This window comes from Leptodactylus fuscus, chromosome 2 (genome assembly GCF_031893055.1).
Source record: "Leptodactylus fuscus isolate aLepFus1 chromosome 2, aLepFus1.hap2, whole genome shotgun sequence".
Taxonomy (NCBI): domain Eukaryota; kingdom Metazoa; phylum Chordata; class Amphibia; order Anura; family Leptodactylidae; genus Leptodactylus; species Leptodactylus fuscus.
The window spans coordinates 30,910,441-30,929,860 of record NC_134266.1 but is presented as its reverse complement, the minus strand read 5'-3'; positions in this window follow the sequence as shown (position 1 = coordinate 30,929,860).

Sequence of the window (19,420 nt, the reverse complement as noted above, 5' to 3'; positions counted from 1 at the left end):
AGCCAGAAGCAGTATGAGAGGTCAGAGCCAGAATCAGTATGAGAGGTCAAAGCCCGGAATTAGACTGAGAGGTCAGAGCTGTAATCAGACTGAGAGGTCAGAGCCAGAATCAGATTGAGAGGTCAGAGCCAAAATCAGTATGAGAGACCAGAGCCAGAATCAGTCTGAGAGGTCAGAGCCAGAATAGGTATGAGAGGTCAGAGCCAGAAGCAGTATGAGAGGTCAGAGCCAGAATAAGTATGAGAGGTCAGAGCCAGAATCAGACAGAGAGGTCAGAGCCAGAATCAGTATGAGAGGTCAGAGCCAGAATCAGACTGAGAGGTCAGAGCCAGAATTTGTATGAGAGGTCAGAGCCAGAATCAGTCTGAGAGGTCAGAGCCAGAATTGGTATGAGAGGTCAGAGCCAGAATCGGTATGAGAGGTCAGAGCCAGAAGCAGTATGAAAGGTCAGAACCGGAATCAGTATGAGAGGTCAGAGCCAGAATCAGACTGAGAGGTCAGAGCCAGAATTTGTATGAGAGGTCAGAGCCAGAATCAGTCTGAGAGGTCAGAGCCAGAATCGGTATGAGAGGTCAGAGCCAGAATTAGTATTAGAGGTCAGAGCCAGAATCAGTCTGAGAGGTCAGAGCCAGAATCGGTATGAGAGGTCAGAGCCAGAAGCAGTATGAGAGGTCAGAGCCAGAATCAGTATGAGAGGTCAGAGCCTGGAATTAGACTGAGAGGTCAGAGCCAGAATCAGACTGAGAGGTCAGAGCCAGAATCAGTGTGAGAGGTCAGAGCCAGAATCAGTGTGAGAGGTCAGAGCCAAAATCAGTGTGAGAGGTCAGAGTTAGAATCAGTATGAGAGGTCAGAGCCAGAATTTGTATGAAAGGTCAGAACCGGAATCAGTATGAGAGGTCAGAGCCAGAATCAGTATGAGAGGTCAGAGCCAGAATCAGTATGAGAGGTCAGAGCCAGAATCAGTCTGAGAGGTAAGAGCCAGAATCAGTCTGAGAGGTCAGAGCCAGAATCAGTCTGAGAGGTCAGAGCCGGAACCGGTATAAGAGGTCAGAGCCAGAAGCAGTATGAGAGGTCAGAGTCAGAATCAATATGAGAGGTCAGAGCCCGGAATTAGACTGAGAGGTCAGAGCCGGAATCAGACTGAGAGGTCAGAGCCAGAATCAGACTGAGAGGTCAGAGCCAGAATCAGTCTGAGAGGTCAGAGCCAGAATCAGTGTGAGAGGTCAGAGCCAGAATCAGTCTGAGAGGTCAGAGCCAGAATCAGTATGAGAGGTCAGAGCCAGAATCAGTATGAGAGGTCAGAGCCAGAATCAGAATGAGAGGTTAGAGCCAGAATTTGTATGAGAGGTCAGAGCCAGAATCAGTCTGAGAGGTCAGAGCCAGAATCAGTCTGAGAGGTCAGAGCCAGAATCGGTATGAGAGGTCAGAGCCAGAAGCAGTATGAAAGGTCGGAGCCAGAATCGGTATGAGAGGTCAGAGCCAGAATCAGTATGAGAGGTCAGCGCAAGAATCGGTATGAGAGGTCAGAGCCAGAATTTGTATGAGAGGTCAGAGCCAGAATCTGTCTGAAAGGTCAGAGCCAGAATCTGTCTGAGAGGTCAGAGCCAGAATCAGACTGAGAGGTCAGAGCCAGAATCAGTCTGAGAGGTCAGAGCCAGAATCAGACTGAGAGGTCAGAGCCAGAATCAGTCTGAGAGGTCAGAGCCAGAATCGGTATGAGAGGTCAGAGCCAGAATCTGTCTGAGAGGTCAGAGCCAGAATCAAACTCAGAGCTCAGAGCCAGAATCAAACTCAGAGCTCAGAGCCAGAATCAGTCTGAGAGGTCAGAGCCAGAATTGGTATGAGAGGTCAGAACCAGAATCATTGTGAGAGGTCAGAGCCAGAATCAGTATGAGAGGTCAGAGCCAGAATCAGACTGAGAGGTCAGAGCCAGAATCAGTCTGAGAGGTAAGAGCCAGAATCAGTCTGAGAGGTCAGAGCCAGAATCAGTCTGAGAAGTCAGAGCCAGAATCAGTCTGAGAGGTCAGAGCCAGAATCAGTATGAGAGGTCAGAGCCAGAAGCAGTATGAGAGGTCAGAGCCAGAATCAGTATGAGAGGTCAAAGCCCGGAATTAGACTGAGAGGTCAGAGCTGTAATCAGACTGAGAGGACAGAGCCAGAATCAGATTGAGAGGTCAGAGCCAAAATCAGTATGAGAGGTCAGAGCCAGAAGCAGTATGAGAGGTCAGAGCCAGAATCAGTATGAGAGGTCAAAGCCCGGAATTAGACTGAGAGGTCAGAGCTGTAATCAGACTGAGAGGACAGAGCCAGAATCAGATTGAGAGGTCAGAGCCAAAATCAGTATGAGAGACCAGAGCCAGAATCAGTCTGAGAGGTCAGAGGGAGAATCGGTATGAGAGGTCAGAGCCAGAATCAGACTGAGAGGTCAGAGCCAGAATCAGACTGAGAGGTCAGAGCCAGAATTTGTATGAGAAGTCAGAGCCAGAATCAGTGTGAGAGGTCAGAGCCAAAATCAGTGTGAGAGGTCAGAGCCAGAATCAGTATAAGAGGTCAGAGCCAGAATTTGTATGAAAGGTCAGAACCGGAATCAGTATGAGAGGTCAGAGCCAGAATCAGTATGAGAGGTCAGAGCCAGAATCAGACTGAGAGGTCAGAGCCAGAATCAGTCTGAGAGGTAAGAGCCAGAATCAGTCTGAGAGGTCAGAGCCAGAATCAGTCTGAGAAGTCAGAGCCGGAACCGGTATAAGAGGTCAGAGCCAGAAGCAGTATGAGAGGTCAGAGTCAGAATCAATATGAGAGGTCAGAGCCCGGAATTAGACTGAGAGGTCAGAGCCGGAATCAGACTGAGAGGTCAGAGCCAGAATCAGTATGAGAGGTCAGAGCCAGAATCGGTATGAGAGGTCAGAGCCAGAATCAGACAGAGAGGTCAGAGCCAAAATCAGTATGAGAGGTCAGAGCCAGAATCAGACTGAGAGGTCAGAGCCAGAATTTGTATGAGAGGTCAGAGCCAGAATCAGTCTGAGAGGTCAGAGCCAGAATCGGTATGAGAGGTCAGAGCCAGAATCGGTATGAGAGGTCAGAGCCAGAAGAAGTATGAAAGGTCAGAACCGGAATCAGTATGAGAGGTCAGAGCCAGAATCAGACTAAGAGGTCAGAGCCAGAATCGGTATGAGAGGTCAGAGCCAGAATCAGACTGAGAGGTCAGAGCCAGAATTTGTATGAGAAGTCAGAGCCAGAATCAGTGTGAGAGGTCAGAGCCAAAATCAGTGTGAGAGGTCAGAGCCAGAATCAGTATAAGAGGTCAGAGCCAGAATTTGCATGAAAGGTCAGAACCGGAATCAGTATGAGAGGTCAGAGCCAGAATCAGTATGAGAGGTCAGAGCCAGAATCAGACTGAGAGGTCAGAGCCAGAATCAGTCTGAGAGGTAAGAGCCAGAATCAGTCTGAGAGGTCAGAGCCAGAATCAGTCTGAGAGGTCAGAGCCGGAACCGGTATAAGAGGTCAGAGCCAGAAGCAGTATGAGAGGTCAGAGTCAGAATCAATATGAGAGGTCAGAGCCCGGAATTAGACTGAGAGGTCAGAGCCGGAATCAGACTGAGAGGTCAGAGCCAGAATCAGACTGAGAGGTCAGAGTCAGAATCAGTCTGAGAGGTCAGAGCCAGAATCAGTGTGAGAGGTCAGAGCCAGAATCAGTCTGAGAGGTCAGAGCCAGAATCAGTATGAGAGGTCAGAGCCAGAATCAGTCTGAGAGGTCAGAGCCAGAATCAGTCTGAGAGGTCAGAGCCAGAATCAGTATGAGAGGTCAGAGCAAGAATCGGTATGAGAGGTCAGAGCCAGAATCTGTCTGAAAGGTCAGAGCCAGAATCTGTCTGAGAGGTAAGAGCCAGAATCAGACTTAGAGGTCAGAGCCAGAATCAGTCTGAGAGGTCAGAGCCAGAATCAGACTGAGAGGTCAGAGCCAGAATCAGTCTGAGAGGTCAGAGCCAGAATCGGTATGAGAGGTCAGAGCCAGAATCAGTATGAGAGGTCAGAGCCAGAAGCAGTATGAGAGGTCAGAGCCAGAATCAGTATGAGAGGTCAAAGCCCGGAATTAGACTGAGAGGTCAGAGCTGTAATCAGACTGAGAGGACAGAGCCAGAATCAGATTGAGAGGTCAGAGCCAAAATCAGTATGAGAGACCAGAGCCAGAATCAGTCTGAGAGGTCAGAGGGAGAATCGGTATGAGAGGTCAGAGCCAGAAGCAGTATGAGAGGTCAGAGCCAGAATCAGTGTGAGAGGTCAGAGCCAGAATCAGTGTGAGAGGTCAGAGCCAGAAACAGTCTGAGAGATCAGAGACAGAATCAGTGTGAGAGGTCAGAGCCAGAATCAGTATGAGAGGTCAGAGCCAGAATCAGTATGAGAGGTCAGAGCCAGATTCAGACTGAGAGGTCAGAGCCAGATTCAGACTGAGAGGTCAGAGCCAGATTCAGACTGAGAGGTCAGAGCCAGAATCAGTATGAGAGGTCAGAGCCAGAATCAGTATGAGAGGTCAGAGCCAGAATCAGTATGAGAGGTCAGAGCCAGAATCAGTATGAGAGGTCAGAGCCAGAATCAGTATGAGAGGTCAGAGCCAGAATCAGTATGAGAGGTCAGAGCCAGAATTTGTATGAGAGGTCAGAGCCAGAATCAGTCTGAGCGGTCAGAGCCAGAATCGGTATGAGAGGTCAGAGCCAGAAGCAATATGAAAGGTCAGAACCGGAATCAGTATGAGAGGTCAGAGCCAGAATCAGTATGAGAGGTCAGAGCCAGAATCGGTATGAGAGGTCAGAGCCAGAATCAGACAGAGAGGTCAGAGCCAGAATCAGTATGAGAGGTCAGAGCCAGAATCAGACTGAGAGGTCAGAGCCAGAATTTGTATGAGAGGTCAGAGCCAGAATCAGTCTGAGAGGTCAGAGCCAGAATCGGTATGAGAGGTCAGAGCCAGAATCGGTATGAGAGGTCAGAGCCAGAAGAAGTATGAAAGGTCAGAACCGGAATCAGTATGAGAGGTCAGAGCCAGAATCAGACTGAGAGGTCAGAGCCAGAATCGGTATGAGAGGTCAGAGCCAGAATCAGACTGAGAGGTCAGAGCCAGAATTTGTATGAGAAGTCAGAGCCAGAATCAGTGTGAGAGGTCAGAGCCAAAATCAGTGTGAGAGGTCAGAGCCAGAATCAGTATAAGAGGTCAGAGCCAGAATTTGTATGAAAGGTCAGAACCGGAATCAGTATGAGAGGTCAGAGCCAGAATCAGTATGAGAGGTCAGAGCCAGAATCAGACTGAGAGGTCAGAGCCAGAATCAGTCTGAGAGGTAAGAGCCAGAATCAGTCTGAGAGGTCAGAGCCAGAATCAGTCTGAGAGGTCAGAGCCGGAACCGGTATAAGAGGTCAGAGCCAGAAGCAGTATGAGAGGTCAGAGTCAGAATCAATATGAGAGGTCAGAGCCCGGAATTAGACTGAGAGGTCAGAGCCGGAATCAGACTGAGAGGTCAGAGCCAGAATCAGTGTGAGAGGTCAGACCCAGAATCGGTATGAGAGGTCAGAGCCAGAATCAGACAGAGAGGTCAGAGCCAAAATCAGTATGAGAGGTCAGAGCCAGAATCAGACTGAGAGGTCAGAGCCAGAATTTGTATGAGAGGTCAGAGCCAGAATCAGTCTGAGAGGTCAGAGCCAGAATCGGTATGAGAGGTCAGAGCCAGAATCGGTATGAGAGGTCAGAGCCAGAATCGGTATGAGAGGTCAGAGCCAGAAGAAGTATGAAAGGTCAGAACCGGAATCAGTATGAGAGGTCAGAGCCAGAATCAGACTGAGAGGTCAGAGCCAGAATCGGTATGAGAGGTCAGAGCCAGAATCAGACTGAGAGGTCAGAGCCAAAATCAGTGTGAGAGGTCAGAGCCAGAATTTGTATGAAAGGTCAGAACCGGAATCAGTATGAGAGGTCAGAGCCAGAATCAGTATGAGAGGTCAGAGCCAGAATCAGACTGAGAGGTCAGAGCCAGAATCAGTCTGAGAGGTAAGAGCCAGAATCAGTCTGAGAGGTCAGAGCCAGAATCAGTCTGAGAGGTCAGAGCCGGAACCGGTATAAGAGGTCAGAGCCAGAAGCAGTATGAGAGGTCAGAGTCAGAATCAATATGAGAGGTCAGAGCCCGGAATTAGACTGAGAGGTCAGAGCCGGAATCAGACTGAGAGGTCAGAGCCAGAATCAGACTGAGAGGTCAGAGCCAGAATCAGTCTGAGAGGTCAGAGCCAGAATCAGTGTGAGAGGTCAGAGCCAGAATCAGTCTGAGAGGTCAGAGCCAGAATCAGTATGAGAGGTCAGAGCCAGAATCAGTCTGAGAGGTCAGAGCCAGAATCAGTCTGAGAGGTCAGAGCCAGAATCAGTATGAGAGGTCAGAGCAAGAATCGGTATGAGAGGTCAGAGCCAGAATCAGTCTGAGAGGTCAGAGCCAGAATCAGTATGAGAGGTCAGAGCAAGAATCGGTATGAGAGGTCAGAGCCAGAATCTGTCTGAAAGGTCAGAGCCAGAATCTGTCTGAGAGGTAAGAGCCAGAATCAGACTGAGAGGTCAGTGCCAGAATCAGTCTGAGAGGTCAGAGCCAGAATCTGTCTGAAAGGTCAGAGCCAGAATCTGTCTGAGAGGTAAGAGCCAGAATCAGACTGAGAGGTCAGAGCCAGAATCAGTCTGAGAGGTCAGAGCCAGAATCGGTATGAGAGGTCAGAGCCAGAATCTGTCTGAGAGGTCAGAGCCAGAATCAAACTCAGAGCTCAGAGCCAGAATCAGTCTGAGAGGTCAGAGCCAGAATCAGTATGAGAGGTAAGAACCGGAATCATTGTGAGAGGTCAGAGCCAGAATTAGTATGAGAGGTCAGAGCCAGAATAAGTATGAGAGGTCAGAGCCAGAATCAGTCTGAGAAGTCAGAGCCAGAATCAGTCTGAGAGGTCAGAGCCAGAATCAGTATGAGAGGTCAGAGCCAGAAGCAGTATGAGAGGTCAGAGCCAGAATCAGTATGAGAGGTCAAAGCCCGGAATTAGACTGAGAGGTCAGAGCTGTAATCAGACTGAGAGGACAGAGCCAGAATCAGATTGAGAGGTCAGAGCCAAAATCAGTATGAGAGACCAGAGCCAGAATCAGTCTGAGAGGTCAGAGGGAGAATCGGTATGAGAGGTCAGAGCCAGAAGCAGTATGAGAGGTCAGAGCCAGAATCAGTGTGAGAGGTCAGAGCCAGAATCAGTGTGAGAGGTCAGAGCCAGAAACAGTCTGAGAGATCAGAGGCAGAATCAGTGTGAGAGGTCAGAGCCAGAATCAGTATGAGAGGTCAGAGCCAGAATCAGTATGAGAGGTCAGAGCCAGATTCAGACTGAGAGGTCAGAGCCAGATTCAGACTGAGAGGTCAGAGCCAGAATCAGTATGAGAGGTCAGAGCCAGAATCAGTATGAGAGGTCAGAGCCAGAATCAGTATGAGAGGTCAGAGCCAGAGTCAGACTGAGAGGTCAGAGCCAGAATTTGTATGAGAGGTCAGAGCCAGAATCAGTCTGAGAGGTCAGAGCCAGAATCGGTATGAGAGGTCAGAGCCAGAAGCAATATGAAAGGTCAGAACCGGAATCAGTATGAGAGGTCAGAGCCAGAATCAGTATGAGAGGTCAGAGCTAGAATCAGTATGAGAGGTCAGAGCCAGAATCGGTATGAGAGGTCAGAGCCAGAATCAGTATGAGAGGTCAGAGCCAGAATCAGTATGAGAGGTCAAAGCTCGGAATTAGACTGAGAGGTCAGAGCTGTAATCAGACTGAGAGGTCAGAGCCAGAATCAGATTGAGAGGTCAGAGCCAAAATCAGTATGAGAGACCAGAGCCAGAATCAGTCTGAGAGATCAGAGCCAGAATCGGTATGAGAGGTCAGAACCAGAAGCAGAATGAGAGGTCAGAGTCAAAATCAGTATGAGAGGTCAGAGCCAGAATCGGAATGAGAGGTCAGAGCCAGAAGCAGTATGCGAGGTCAGAGCCAGAATCAGTATGAGAGGTCAGAGCCAGAATTTGTATGAAAGGTCAGAACCGGAATCAGTATGAGAGGTCAGAGCCAGAATCAGTATGAGAGGTCAGAGCCAGAATCAGACTGAGAGGTCAGAGCCAGAATCAGTCTGAGAGGTAAGAGCCAGAATCAGTCTGAGAGGTCAGAGCCAGAATCAGTCTGAGAGGTCAGAGCCGGAACCGTTATAAGAGGTCAGAGCCAGAAGCAGTATGAGAGGTCAGAGTCAAAATCAATATGAGAGGTCAGAGCCCGGAATTAGACTGAGAGGTCAGAGCCGGAATCAGACTGAGAGGTCAGAGCCAGAATCAGACTGAGAGGTCAGAGCCAGAATCAGTCTGAGAGGTCAGAGCCAGAATCAGTGTGAGAGGTCAGAGCCAGAATCAGTCTGAGAGGTCAGAGCCAGAATCAGTATGAGAGGTCAGAGCCAGAATCAGTATGAGAGGTCAGAGCCAGAATCAGAATGAGAGGTTAGAGCCAGAATTTGTATGAGAGGTCAGAGCCAGAATCAGTCTGAGAGGTCAGAGCCAGAATCAGTCTGAGAGGTCAGAGCCAGAATCGGTATGAGAGGTCAGAGCCAGAAGCAGTATGAAAGGTCGGAGCCAGAATCGGTATGATAGGTCAGAGCCAGAATCAGTATGAGAGGTCAGAGCAAGAATCGGTATGAGAGGTCAGAGCCAGAATCTGTCTGAAAGGTCAGAGCCAGAATCTGTCTGAGAGGTAAGAGCCAGAATCAGACTGAGAGGTCAGAGCCAGAATCAGTCTGAGAGGTCAGAGCCAGAATCAGACTGAGAGGTCAGAGCCAGAATCAGTCTGAGAGGTCAGAGCCAGAATCGGTATGAGAGGTCAGAGCCAGAATCTGTCTGAGAGGTCAGAGCCAGAATCAAACTCAGAGCTCAGAGCCAGAATCAGTCTGAGAGGTCAGAGCCAGAATCAGTATGAGAGGTCAGAACCGGAATCATTGTGAGAGGTCAGAGCCAGAATTAGTATGAGAGGTCAGAGCCAGAATTAGTATGAGAGGTCAGAGCCAGAATTAGTATGAGAGGTCAGAGCCAGAATCAGTCTGAGAAGTCAGAGCCAGAATCAGTATGAGAGGTCAGAGCCAGAATCGGTTTGAGAGGTCAGAGCCAGAATCAGACAGAGAGGTCAGAGCCAAAATCAGTATGAGAGGTCAGAGCCAGAATCAGACTGAGAGGTCAGAGCCAGAATTTGTATGAGAGGTCAGAGCCAGAATCAGTCTGAGAGGTCAGAGCCAGAATCGGTATGAGAGGTCAGAGCCAGAATCGGTATGAGAGGTCAGAGCCAGAAGAAGTATGAAAGGTCAGAACCGGAATCAGTATGAGAGGTCAGAGCCAGAATCAGACTGAGAGGTCAGAGCCAGAATCGGTATGAGAGGTCAGAGCCAGAATCAGACTGAGAGGTCAGAGCCAGAATTTGTATGAGAAGTCAGAGCCAGAATCAGTGTGAGAGGTCAGAGCCAAAATCAGTGTGAGAGGTCAGAGCCAGAATCAGTATAAGAGGTCAGAGCCAGAATTTGTATGAAAGGTCAGAACCGGAATCAGTATGAGAGGTCAGAGCCAGAATCAGTATGAGAGGTCAGAGCCAGAATCAGACTGAGAGGTCAGAGCCAGAATCAGTCTGAGAGGTAAGAGCCAGAATCAGTCTGAGAGGTCAGAGCCAGAATCAGTCTGAGAGGTCAGAGCCGGAACCGGTATAAGAGGTCAGAGCCAGAAGCAGTATGAGAGGTCAGAGTCAGAATCAATATGAGAGGTCAGAGCCCGGAATTAGACTGAGAGGTCAGAGCCGGAATCAGACTGAGAGGTCAGAGCCAGAATCAGACTGAGAGGTCAGAGCCAGAATCAGTCTGAGAGGTCAGAGCCAGAATCAGTGTGAGAGGTCAGAGCCAGATTCAGTCTGAGAGGTCAGAGCCAGAATCAGTATGAGAGGTCAGAGCCAGAATCAGTCTGAGAGGTCAGAGCCAGAATCAGTCTGAGAGGTCAGAGCCAGAATCAGTATGAGAGGTCAGAGCAAGAATCGGTATGAGAGGTCAGAGCCAGAATCTGTCTGAAAGGTCAGAGCCAGAATCTGTCTGAGAGGTAAGAGCCAGAATCAGACTGAGAGGTCAGAGCCAGAATCAGTCTGAGAGGTCAGAGCCAGAATCAGACTGAGAGGTCAGAGCCAGAATCAGTCTGAGAGGTCAGAGCCAGAATCGGTATGAGAGGTCAGAGCCAGAATCTGTCTGAGAGGTCAGAGCCAGAATCAAACTCAGAGCTCAGAGCCAGAATCAGTCTGAGAGGTCAGAGCCAGAATCAGTATGAGAGGTAAGAACCGGAATCATTGTGAGAGGTCAGAGCCAGAATTAGTATGAGAGGTCAGAGCCAGAATCAGTATGAGAGGTCAGAGCCAGAATCAGTCTGAGAAGTCAGAGCCAGAATCAGTCTGAGAGGTCAGAGCCAGAATCAGTATGAGAGGTCAGAGCCAGAAGCAGTATGAGAGGTCAGAGCCAGAATCAGTATGAGAGGTCAAAGCCCGGAATTAGACTGAGAGGTCAGAGCCGGAATCAGACTGAGAGGTCAGAGCCAGAATCAGACTGAGAGGTCAGAGCCAGAATCAGTCTGAGAGGTCAGAGCCAGAATCAGTGTGAGAGGTCAGAGCCAGAATCAGTCTGAGAGGTCAGAGCCAGAATCAGTATGAGAGGTCAGAGCCAGAATCAGTCTGAGAGGTCAGAGCCAGAATCAGTCTGAGAGGTCAGAGCCAGAATCAGTATGAGAGGTCAGAGCAAGAATCGGTATGAGAGGTCAGAGCCAGAATCTGTCTGAAAGGTCAGAGCCAGAATCTGTCTGAGAGGTAAGAGCCAGAATCAGACTGAGAGGTCAGAGCCAGAATCAGTCTGAGAGGTCAGAGCCAGAATCAGACTGAGAGGTCAGAGCCAGAATCAGTCTGAGAGGTCAGAGCCAGAATCGGTATGAGAGGTCAGAGCCAGAATCTGTCTGAGAGGTCAGAGCCAGAATCAAACTCAGAGCTCAGAGCCAGAATCAGTCTGAGAGGTCAGAGCCAGAATCAGTATGAGAGGTAAGAACCGGAATCATTGTGAGAGGTCAGAGCCAGAATTAGTATGAGAGGTCAGAGCCAGAATAAGTATGAGAGGTCAGAGCCAGAATCAGTCTGAGAAGTCAGAGCCAGAATCAGTCTGAGAGGTCAGAGCCAGAATCAGTATGAGAGGTCAGAGCCAGAAGCAGTATGAGAGGTCAGAGCCAGAATCAGTATGAGAGGTCAAAGCCCGGAAATAGACTGAGAGGTCAGAGCTGTAATCAGACTGAGAGGACAGAGCCAGAATCAGATTGAGAGGTCAGAGCCAAAATCAGTATGAGAGACCAGAGCCAGAATCAGTCTGAGAGGTCAGAGGGAGAATCGGTATGAGAGGTCAGAGCCAGAAGCAGTATGAGAGGTCAGAGCCAGAATCAGTGTGAGAGGTCAGAGCCAGAATCAGTGTGAGAGGTCAGAGCCAGAAACAGTCTGAGAGATCAGAGACAGAATCAGTGTGAGAGGTCAGAGCCAGAATCAGTATGAGAGGTCAGAGCCAGAATCAGTATGAGAGGTCAGAGCCAGAATCAGACTGAGAGGTCAGAGCCAGAATCAGACTGAGAGGTCAGAGCCAGAATCAGACAGAGAGGTCAGAGCCAAAATCAGTATGAGAGGTCAGAGCCAGAATCAGACTGAGAGGTCAGAGCCAGAATTTGTATGAGAGGTCAGAGCCAGAATCAGTCTGAGAGGTCAGAGCCAGAATCGGTATGAGAGGTCAGAGCCAGAATCGGTATGAGAGGTCAGAGCCAGAAGAAGTATGAAAGGTCAGAACCGGAATCAGTATGAGAGGTCAGAGCCAGAATCAGACTGAGAGGTCAGAGCCAGAATTGGTATGAGAGGTCAGAGCCAGAATCAGACTGAGAGGTCAGAGCCAGAATTTGTATGAGAAGTCAGAGCCAGAATCAGTGTGAGAGGTCAGAGCCAAAATCAGTGTGAGAGGTCAGAGCCAAAATCAGTGTGAGAGGTCAGAGCCAGAATCAGTATAAGAGGTCAGAGCCAGAATTTGTATGAAAGGTCAGAACCGGAATCAGTATGAGAGGTCAGAGCCAGAATCAGTATGAGAGGTCAGAGCCAGAATCAGACTGAGAGGTCAGAGCCAGAATCAGTCTGAGAGGTAAGAGCCAGAATCAGTCTGAGAGGTCAGAGCCAGAATCAGTCTGAGAGGTCAGAGCCGGAACCGGTATAAGAGGTCAGAGCCAGAAGCAGTATGAGAGGTCAGAGTCAGAATCAATATGAGAGGTCAGAGCCCGGAATTAGACTGAGAGGTCAGAGCCGGAATCAGACTGAGAGGTCAGAGCCAGAATCAGACTGAGAGGTCAGAGCCAGAATCAGTCTGAGAGGTCAGAGCCAGAATCAGTGTGAGAGGTCAGAGCCAGAATCAGTCTGAGAGGTCAGAGCCAGAATCAGTATGAGAGGTCAGAGCCAGAATCAGTCTGAGAGGTCAGAGCCAGAATCAGTCTGAGAGGTCAGAGCCAGAATCAGTATGAGAGGTCAGAGCAAGAATCGGTATGAGAGGTCAGAGCCAGAATCTGTCTGAAAGGTCAGAGCCAGAATCTGTCTGAGAGGTAAGAGCCAGAATCAGACTGAGAGGTCAGAGCCAGAATCAGTCTGAGAGGTCAGAGCCAGAATCAGACTGAGAGGTCAGAGCCAGAATCAGTCTGAGAGGTCAGAGCCAGAATCGGTATGAGAGGTCAGAGCCAGAATCTGTCTGAGAGGTCAGAGCCAGAATCAAACTCAGAGCTCAGAGCCAGAATCAGTCTGAGAGGTCAGAGCCAGAATCAGTATGAGAGGTAAGAACCGGAATCATTGTGAGAGGTCAGAGCCAGAATTAGTATGAGAGGTCAGAGCCAGAATAAGTATGAGAGGTCAGAGCCAGAATCAGTCTGAGAAGTCAGAGCCAGAATCAGTCTGAGAGGTCAGAGCCAGAATCAGTATGAGAGGTCAGAGCCAGAAGCAGTATGAGAGGTCAGAGCCAGAATCAGTATGAGAGGTCAAAGCCCGGAATTAGACTGAGAGGTCAGAGCTGTAATCAGACTGAGAGGACAGAGCCAGAATCAGATTGAGAGGTCAGAGCCAAAATCAGTATGAGAGACCAGAGCCAGAATCAGTCTGAGAGGTCAGAGGGAGAATCGGTATGAGAGGTCAGAGCCAGAAGCAGTATGAGAGGTCAGAGCCAGAATCAGTGTGAGAGGTCAGAGCCAGAATCAGTGTGAGAGGTCAGAGCCAGAAACAGTCTGAGAGATCAGAGACAGAATCAGTGTGAGAGGTCAGAGCCAGAATCAGTATGAGAGGTCAGAGCCAGAATCAGTATGAGAGGTCAGAGCCAGATTCAGACTGAGAGGTCAGAGCCAGATTCAGACTGAGAGGTCGGAGCCAGAATCAGTATGAGAGGTCAGAGCCAGAATCAGTATGAGAGGTCAGAGCCAGAATCAGTATGAGAGGTCAGAGCCAGAGTCAGACTGAGAGGTCAGAGCCAGAATTTGTATGAGAGGTCAGAGCCAGAATCAGTCTGAGAGGTCAGAGCCAGAATCGGTATGAGAGGTCAGAGCCAGAAGCAATATGAAAGGTCAGAACCGGAATCAGTATGAGAGGTCAGAGCCAGAATCAGTATGAGAGGTCAGAGCTAGAATCAGTATGAGAGGTCAGAGCCAGAATCGGTATGAGAGGTCAGAGCCAGAATCAGCCAGAGAGGTCAGAGCCAGAATCAGTATGAGAGGTCAGAGCCAGAATCAGACTGAGAGGTCAGAGCCAGAATTTGTATGAGAGGTCAGAGCCAGAATCAGTCTGAGAGGTCAGAGCCAGAATCGGTATGAGAGGTCAGAGCCAGAATCGGTATGAGAGGTCAGAGCCAGAATCAGTATGAGAGGTCAGAGCCAGAATCAGTATGAGAGGTCAGAGCCAGAATCAGTATGAGAGGTCAGAGCCAGAGTCAGACTGAGAGGTCAGAGCCAGAATTTGTATGAGAGGTCAGAGCCAGAATCAGTCTGAGAGGTCAGAGCCAGAATCGGTATGAGAGGTCAGAGCCAGAAGCAATATGAAAGGTCAGAACCGGAATCAGTATGAGAGGTCAGAGCCAGAATCAGTATGAGAGGTCAGAGCTAGAATCAGTATGAGAGGTCAGAGCCAGAATCGGTATGAGAGGTCAGAGCCAGAATCAGTATGAGAGGTCAGAGCCAGAAGCACTATGAGAGGTCAGAGCCAGAATCAGTATGAGAGGTCAAAGCTCGGAATTAGACTGAGAGGTCAGAGCTGTAATCAGACTGAGAGGTCAGAGCCAGAATCAGATTGAGAGGTCAGAGCCAAAATCAGTATGAGAGACCAGAGCCAGAATCAGTCTGAGAGATCAGAGCCAGAATCGGTATGAGAGGTCAGAACCAGAAGCAGAATGAGAGGTCAGAGTCAAAATCAGTATGAGAGGTCAGAGCCAGAATCGGTATGAGAGGTCAGAGCCAGAAGCAGTATGCGAGGTCAGAGCCAGAATCAGTATGAGAGGTCAGAGCCAGAATTTGTATGAAAGGTCAGAACCGGAATCAGTATGAGAGGTCAGAGCCAGAATCAGTATGAGAGGTCAGAGCCAGAATCAGACTGAGAGGTCAGAGCCAGAATCAGTCTGAGAGGTAAGAGCCAGAATCAGTCTGAGAGGTCAGAGCCAGAATCAGTCTGAGAGGTCAGAGCCGGAACCGTTATAAGAGGTCAGACCCAGAAGCAGTATGAGAGGTCAGAGTCAGAATCAATATGAGAGGTCAGAGCCCGGAATTAGACTGAGAGGTCAGAGCCGGAATCAGACTGAGAGGTCAGAGCCAGAATCAGACTGAGAGGTCAGAGCCAGAATCAGTCTGAGAGGTCAGAGCCAGAATCAGTGTGAGAGGTCAGAGCCAGAATCAGTCTGAGAGGTCAGAGCCAGAATCAGTATGAGAGGTCAGAGCCAGAATCAGTATGAGAGGTCAGAGCCAGAATCAGAATGAGAGGTTAGAGCCAGAATTTGTATGAGAGGTCAGAGCCAGAATCAGTCTGAGAGGTCAGAGCCAGAATCAGTCTGAGAGGTCAGAGCCAGAATCGGTATGAGAGGTCAGAGCCAGAAGCAGTATGAAAGGTCGGAGCCAGAATCGGTATGATAGGTCAGAGCCAGAATCAGTATGAGAGGTCAGAGCAAGAATCGGTATGAGAGGTCAGAGCCAGAATCTGTCTGAAAGGTCAGAGCCAGAATCTGTCTGAGAGGTAAGAGCCAGAATCAGACTGAGAGGTCAGAGCCAGAATCAGTCTGAGAGGTCAGAGCCAGAATCAGACTGAGAGGTCAGAGCCAGAATCAGTCTGAGAGGTCAGAGCCAGAATCGGTATGAGAGGTCAGAGCCAGAATCTGTCTGAGAGGTCAGAGCCAGAATCAAACTCAGAGCTCAGAGCCAGAATCAGTCTGAGAGGTCAGAGCCAGAATCAGTATGAGAGGTCAGAACCGGAATCATTGTGAGAGGTCAGAGCCAGAATTAGTATGAGAGGTCAGAGCCAGAATTAGTATGAGAGGTCAGAGCCAGAATCAGTCTGAGAAGTCAGAGCCAGAATCAGTCTGAGAGGTCAGAGCCAGAATCAGTATGAGAGGTCAGAGCCAGAAGCAGTATGAGAGGTCAGAGCCAGAATCAGTATGAGAGGTCAAAGCCCGGAATTAGACTGAGAGGTCAGAGCCAGAATTTGTATGAGAGGTCAGAGCCAGAATCAGTCTGAGAGGTCAGAGCCAGAATCGGTATGAGAGGTCAGAGCCAGAATCGGTATGAGAGGTCAGAGCCAGAATCAGTATGAGAGGTCAGAGCCAGAATCAGTATGAGAGGTCAGAGCCAGAATCAGTATGAGAGGTCAGAGCCAGAGTCAGACTGAGAGGTCAGAGCCAGAATTTGTATGAGAGGTCAGAGCCAGAATCAGTCTGAGAGGTCAGAGCCAGAATCGGTATGAGAGGTCAGAGCCAGAAGCAATATGAAAGGTCAGAACCGGAATCAGTATGAGAGGTCAGAGCCAGAATCAGTATGAGAGGTCAGAGCTAGAATCAGTATGAGAGGTCAGAGCCAGAATCGGTATGAGAGGTCAGAGCCAGAATCAGTATGAGAGGTCAGAGCCAGAAGCACTATGAGAGGTCAGAGCCAGAATCAGTATGAGAGGTCAAAGCTCGGAATTAGACTGAGAGGTCAGAGCTGTAATCAGACTGAGAGGTCAGAGCCAGAATCAGATTGAGAGGTCAGAGCCAAAATCAGTATGAGAGACCAGAGCCAGAATCAGTCTGAGAGATCAGAGCCAGAATCGGTATGAGAGGTCAGAACCAGAAGCAGAATGAGAGGTCAGAGTCAAAATCAGTATGAGAGGTCAGAGCCAGAATCGGTATGAGAGGTCAGAGCCAGAAGCAGTATGCGAGGTCAGAGCCAGAATCAGTATGAGAGGTCAGAGCCAGAATTTGTATGAAAGGTCAGAACCGGAATCAGTATGAGAGGTCAGAGCCAGAATCAGTATGAGAGGTCAGAGCCAGAATCAGACTGAGAGGTCAGAGCCAGAATCAGTCTGAGAGGTAAGAGCCAGAATCAGTCTGAGAGGTCAGAGCCAGAATCAGTCTGAGAGGTCAGAGCCGGAACCGTTATAAGAGGTCAGACCCAGAAGCAGTATGAGAGGTCAGAGTCAGAATCAATATGAGAGGTCAGAGCCCGGAATTAGACTGAGAGGTCAGAGCCGGAATCAGACTGAGAGGTCAGAGCCAGAATCAGACTGAGAGGTCAGAGCCAGAATCAGTCTGAGAGGTCAGAGCCAGAATCAGTGTGAGAGGTCAGAGCCAGAATCAGTCTGAGAGGTCAGAGCCAGAATCAGTATGAGAGGTCAGAGCCAGAATCAGTATGAGAGGTCAGAGCCAGAATCAGAATGAGAGGTTAGAGCCAGAATTTGTATGAGAGGTCAGAGCCAGAATCAGTCTGAGAGGTCAGAGCCAGAATCAGTCTGAGAGGTCAGAGCCAGAATCGGTATGAGAGGTCAGAGCCAGAAGCAGTATGAAAGGTCGGAGCCAGAATCGGTATGATAGGTCAGAGCCAGAATCAGTATGAGAGGTCAGAGCAAGAATCGGTATGAGAGGTCAGAGCCAGAATCTGTCTGAAAGGTCAGAGCCAGAATCTGTCTGAGAGGTAAGAGCCAGAATCAGACTGAGAGGTCAGAGCCAGAATCAGTCTGAGAGGTCAGAGCCAGAATCAGACTGAGAGGTCAGAGCCAGAATCAGTCTGAGAGGTCAGAGCCAGAATCGGTATGAGAGGTCAGAGCCAGAATCTGTCTGAGAGGTCAGAGCCAGAATCAAACTCAGAGCTCAGAGCCAGAATCAGTCTGAGAGGTCAGAGCCAGAATCAGTATGAGAGGTCAGAACCGGAATCATTGTGAGAGGTCAGAGCCAGAATTAGTATGAGAGGTCAGAGCCAGAATTAGTATGAGAGGTCAGAGCCAGAATCAGTCTGAGAAGTCAGAGCCAGAATCAGTCTGAGAGGTCAGAGCCAGAATCAGTATGAGAGGTCAGAGCCAGAAGCAGTATGAGAGGTCAGAGCCAGAATCAGTATGAGAGGTCAAAGCCCGGAATTAGACTGAGAGGTCAGAGCTGTAATCAGACTGAGAGGACAGAGCCAGAATCAGATTGAGAGGTCAGAGCCAAAATCAGTATGAGAGACCAGAGCCAGAATCAGTCTGAGAGGTCAGAGGGAGAATCGGTATGAGAGGTCAGAGCCAGAAGCAGTATGAGAGGTCAGAGCCAGAATCAGTGTGAGAGGTCAGAGCCAGAATCAGTGTGAGAGGTCAGAGCCAGAAACAGTCTGAGAGATCAGAGACAGAATCAGTGTGAGAGGTCAGAGCCAGAATCAGTATGAGAGGTCAGAGCCAGAATCAGTATGAGAGGTCAGAGCCAGATTCAGACTGAGAGGTCAGAGCCAGATTCAGACTGAGAGGTCAGAGCCAGAATCAGTATGAGAGGTCAGAGCCAGAATCAGTATGAGAGGTCAGAGCCAGAATCAGTATGAGAGGTCAGAGCCAGAGTCAGACTGAAAGGTCAGAGCCAGAATTTGTATGAGAGGTCAGAGCCAGAATCAGTCTGAGAGGTCAGAGCCAGAATCGGTATGAGAGGTCAGAGCCAGAAGCAATATGAAAGGTCAGAACCGGAATCAGTATGAGAGGTCAGAGCCAGAATCAGTATGAGAGGTCAGAGCTAGAATCAGTATGAGAGGTCAGAGCCAGAATCGGTATGAGAGGTTAGAGCCAGAATCAGACAGAGAGGTCAGAGCCAGAATCAGTATGAGAGGTCAGAGCCAGAATCAGACTGAGAGGTCAGAGCCAGAATTTGTATGAGAGGTCAGAGCCAGAATCAGTCTGAGAGGTCAGAGCCAGAATCGGTATGAGAGGTCAGAGCCAGAATCGGTATGAGAGGTCAGAGCCAGAATCAGTATGAGAGGTCAGAGCCAGAATCAGTATGAGAGGTCAGAGCCAGAGTCAGACTGAGAGGTCAGAGCCAGAATTTGTATGAGAGGTCAGAGCCAGAATCAGTCTGAGAGGTCAGAGCCAGAATCGGTATGAGAGGTCAGAGCCAGAAGCAATATGAAAGGTCAGAACCGGAATCAGTATGAGAGGTCAGAGCCAGAATCAGTATGAGAGGTCAGAGCTAGAATCAGTATGAGAGGTCAGAGCCAGAATCGGTATGAGAGGTTAGAGCCAGAATCAGACAGAGAGGTCAGAGCCAGAATCAGTATGAGAGGTCAGAGCCAGAATCAGACTGAGAGGTCAGAGCCAGAATTTGTATGAGAGGTCAGAGCCAGAATCAGTCTGAGAGGTCAGAGCCAGAATCGGTATGAGAGGTCAGAGCCAGAATCGGTATGAGAGGTTAGAGCCAGAATCAGTATGAGAGGTCAGAGCCAGAATCAGTATGAGAGGTCAGAGCCAGAATCAGTATGAGAGGTCAGAGCCAGAGTCAGACTGAGAGGTCAGAGCCAGAATTTGTATGAGAGGTCAGAGCCAGAATCAGTCTGAGAGGTCAGAGCCAGAATCGGTATGAGAGGTCAGAGCCAGAAGCAATATGAAAGGTCAGAACCGGAATCAGTATGAGAGGTCAGAGCCAGAATCAGTATGAGAGGTCAGAGCTAGAATCAGTATGAGAGGTCAGAGCCAGAATCAGTATGAGAGGTCAGAGCCAGAATCAGTATGAGAGGTCAGAGCCAGAAGCACTATGAGAGGTCAGAGCCAGAATCAGTATGAGAGGTCAAAGCTCGGAATTAGACTGAGAGATCAGAGCCAGAATCGGTATGAGAG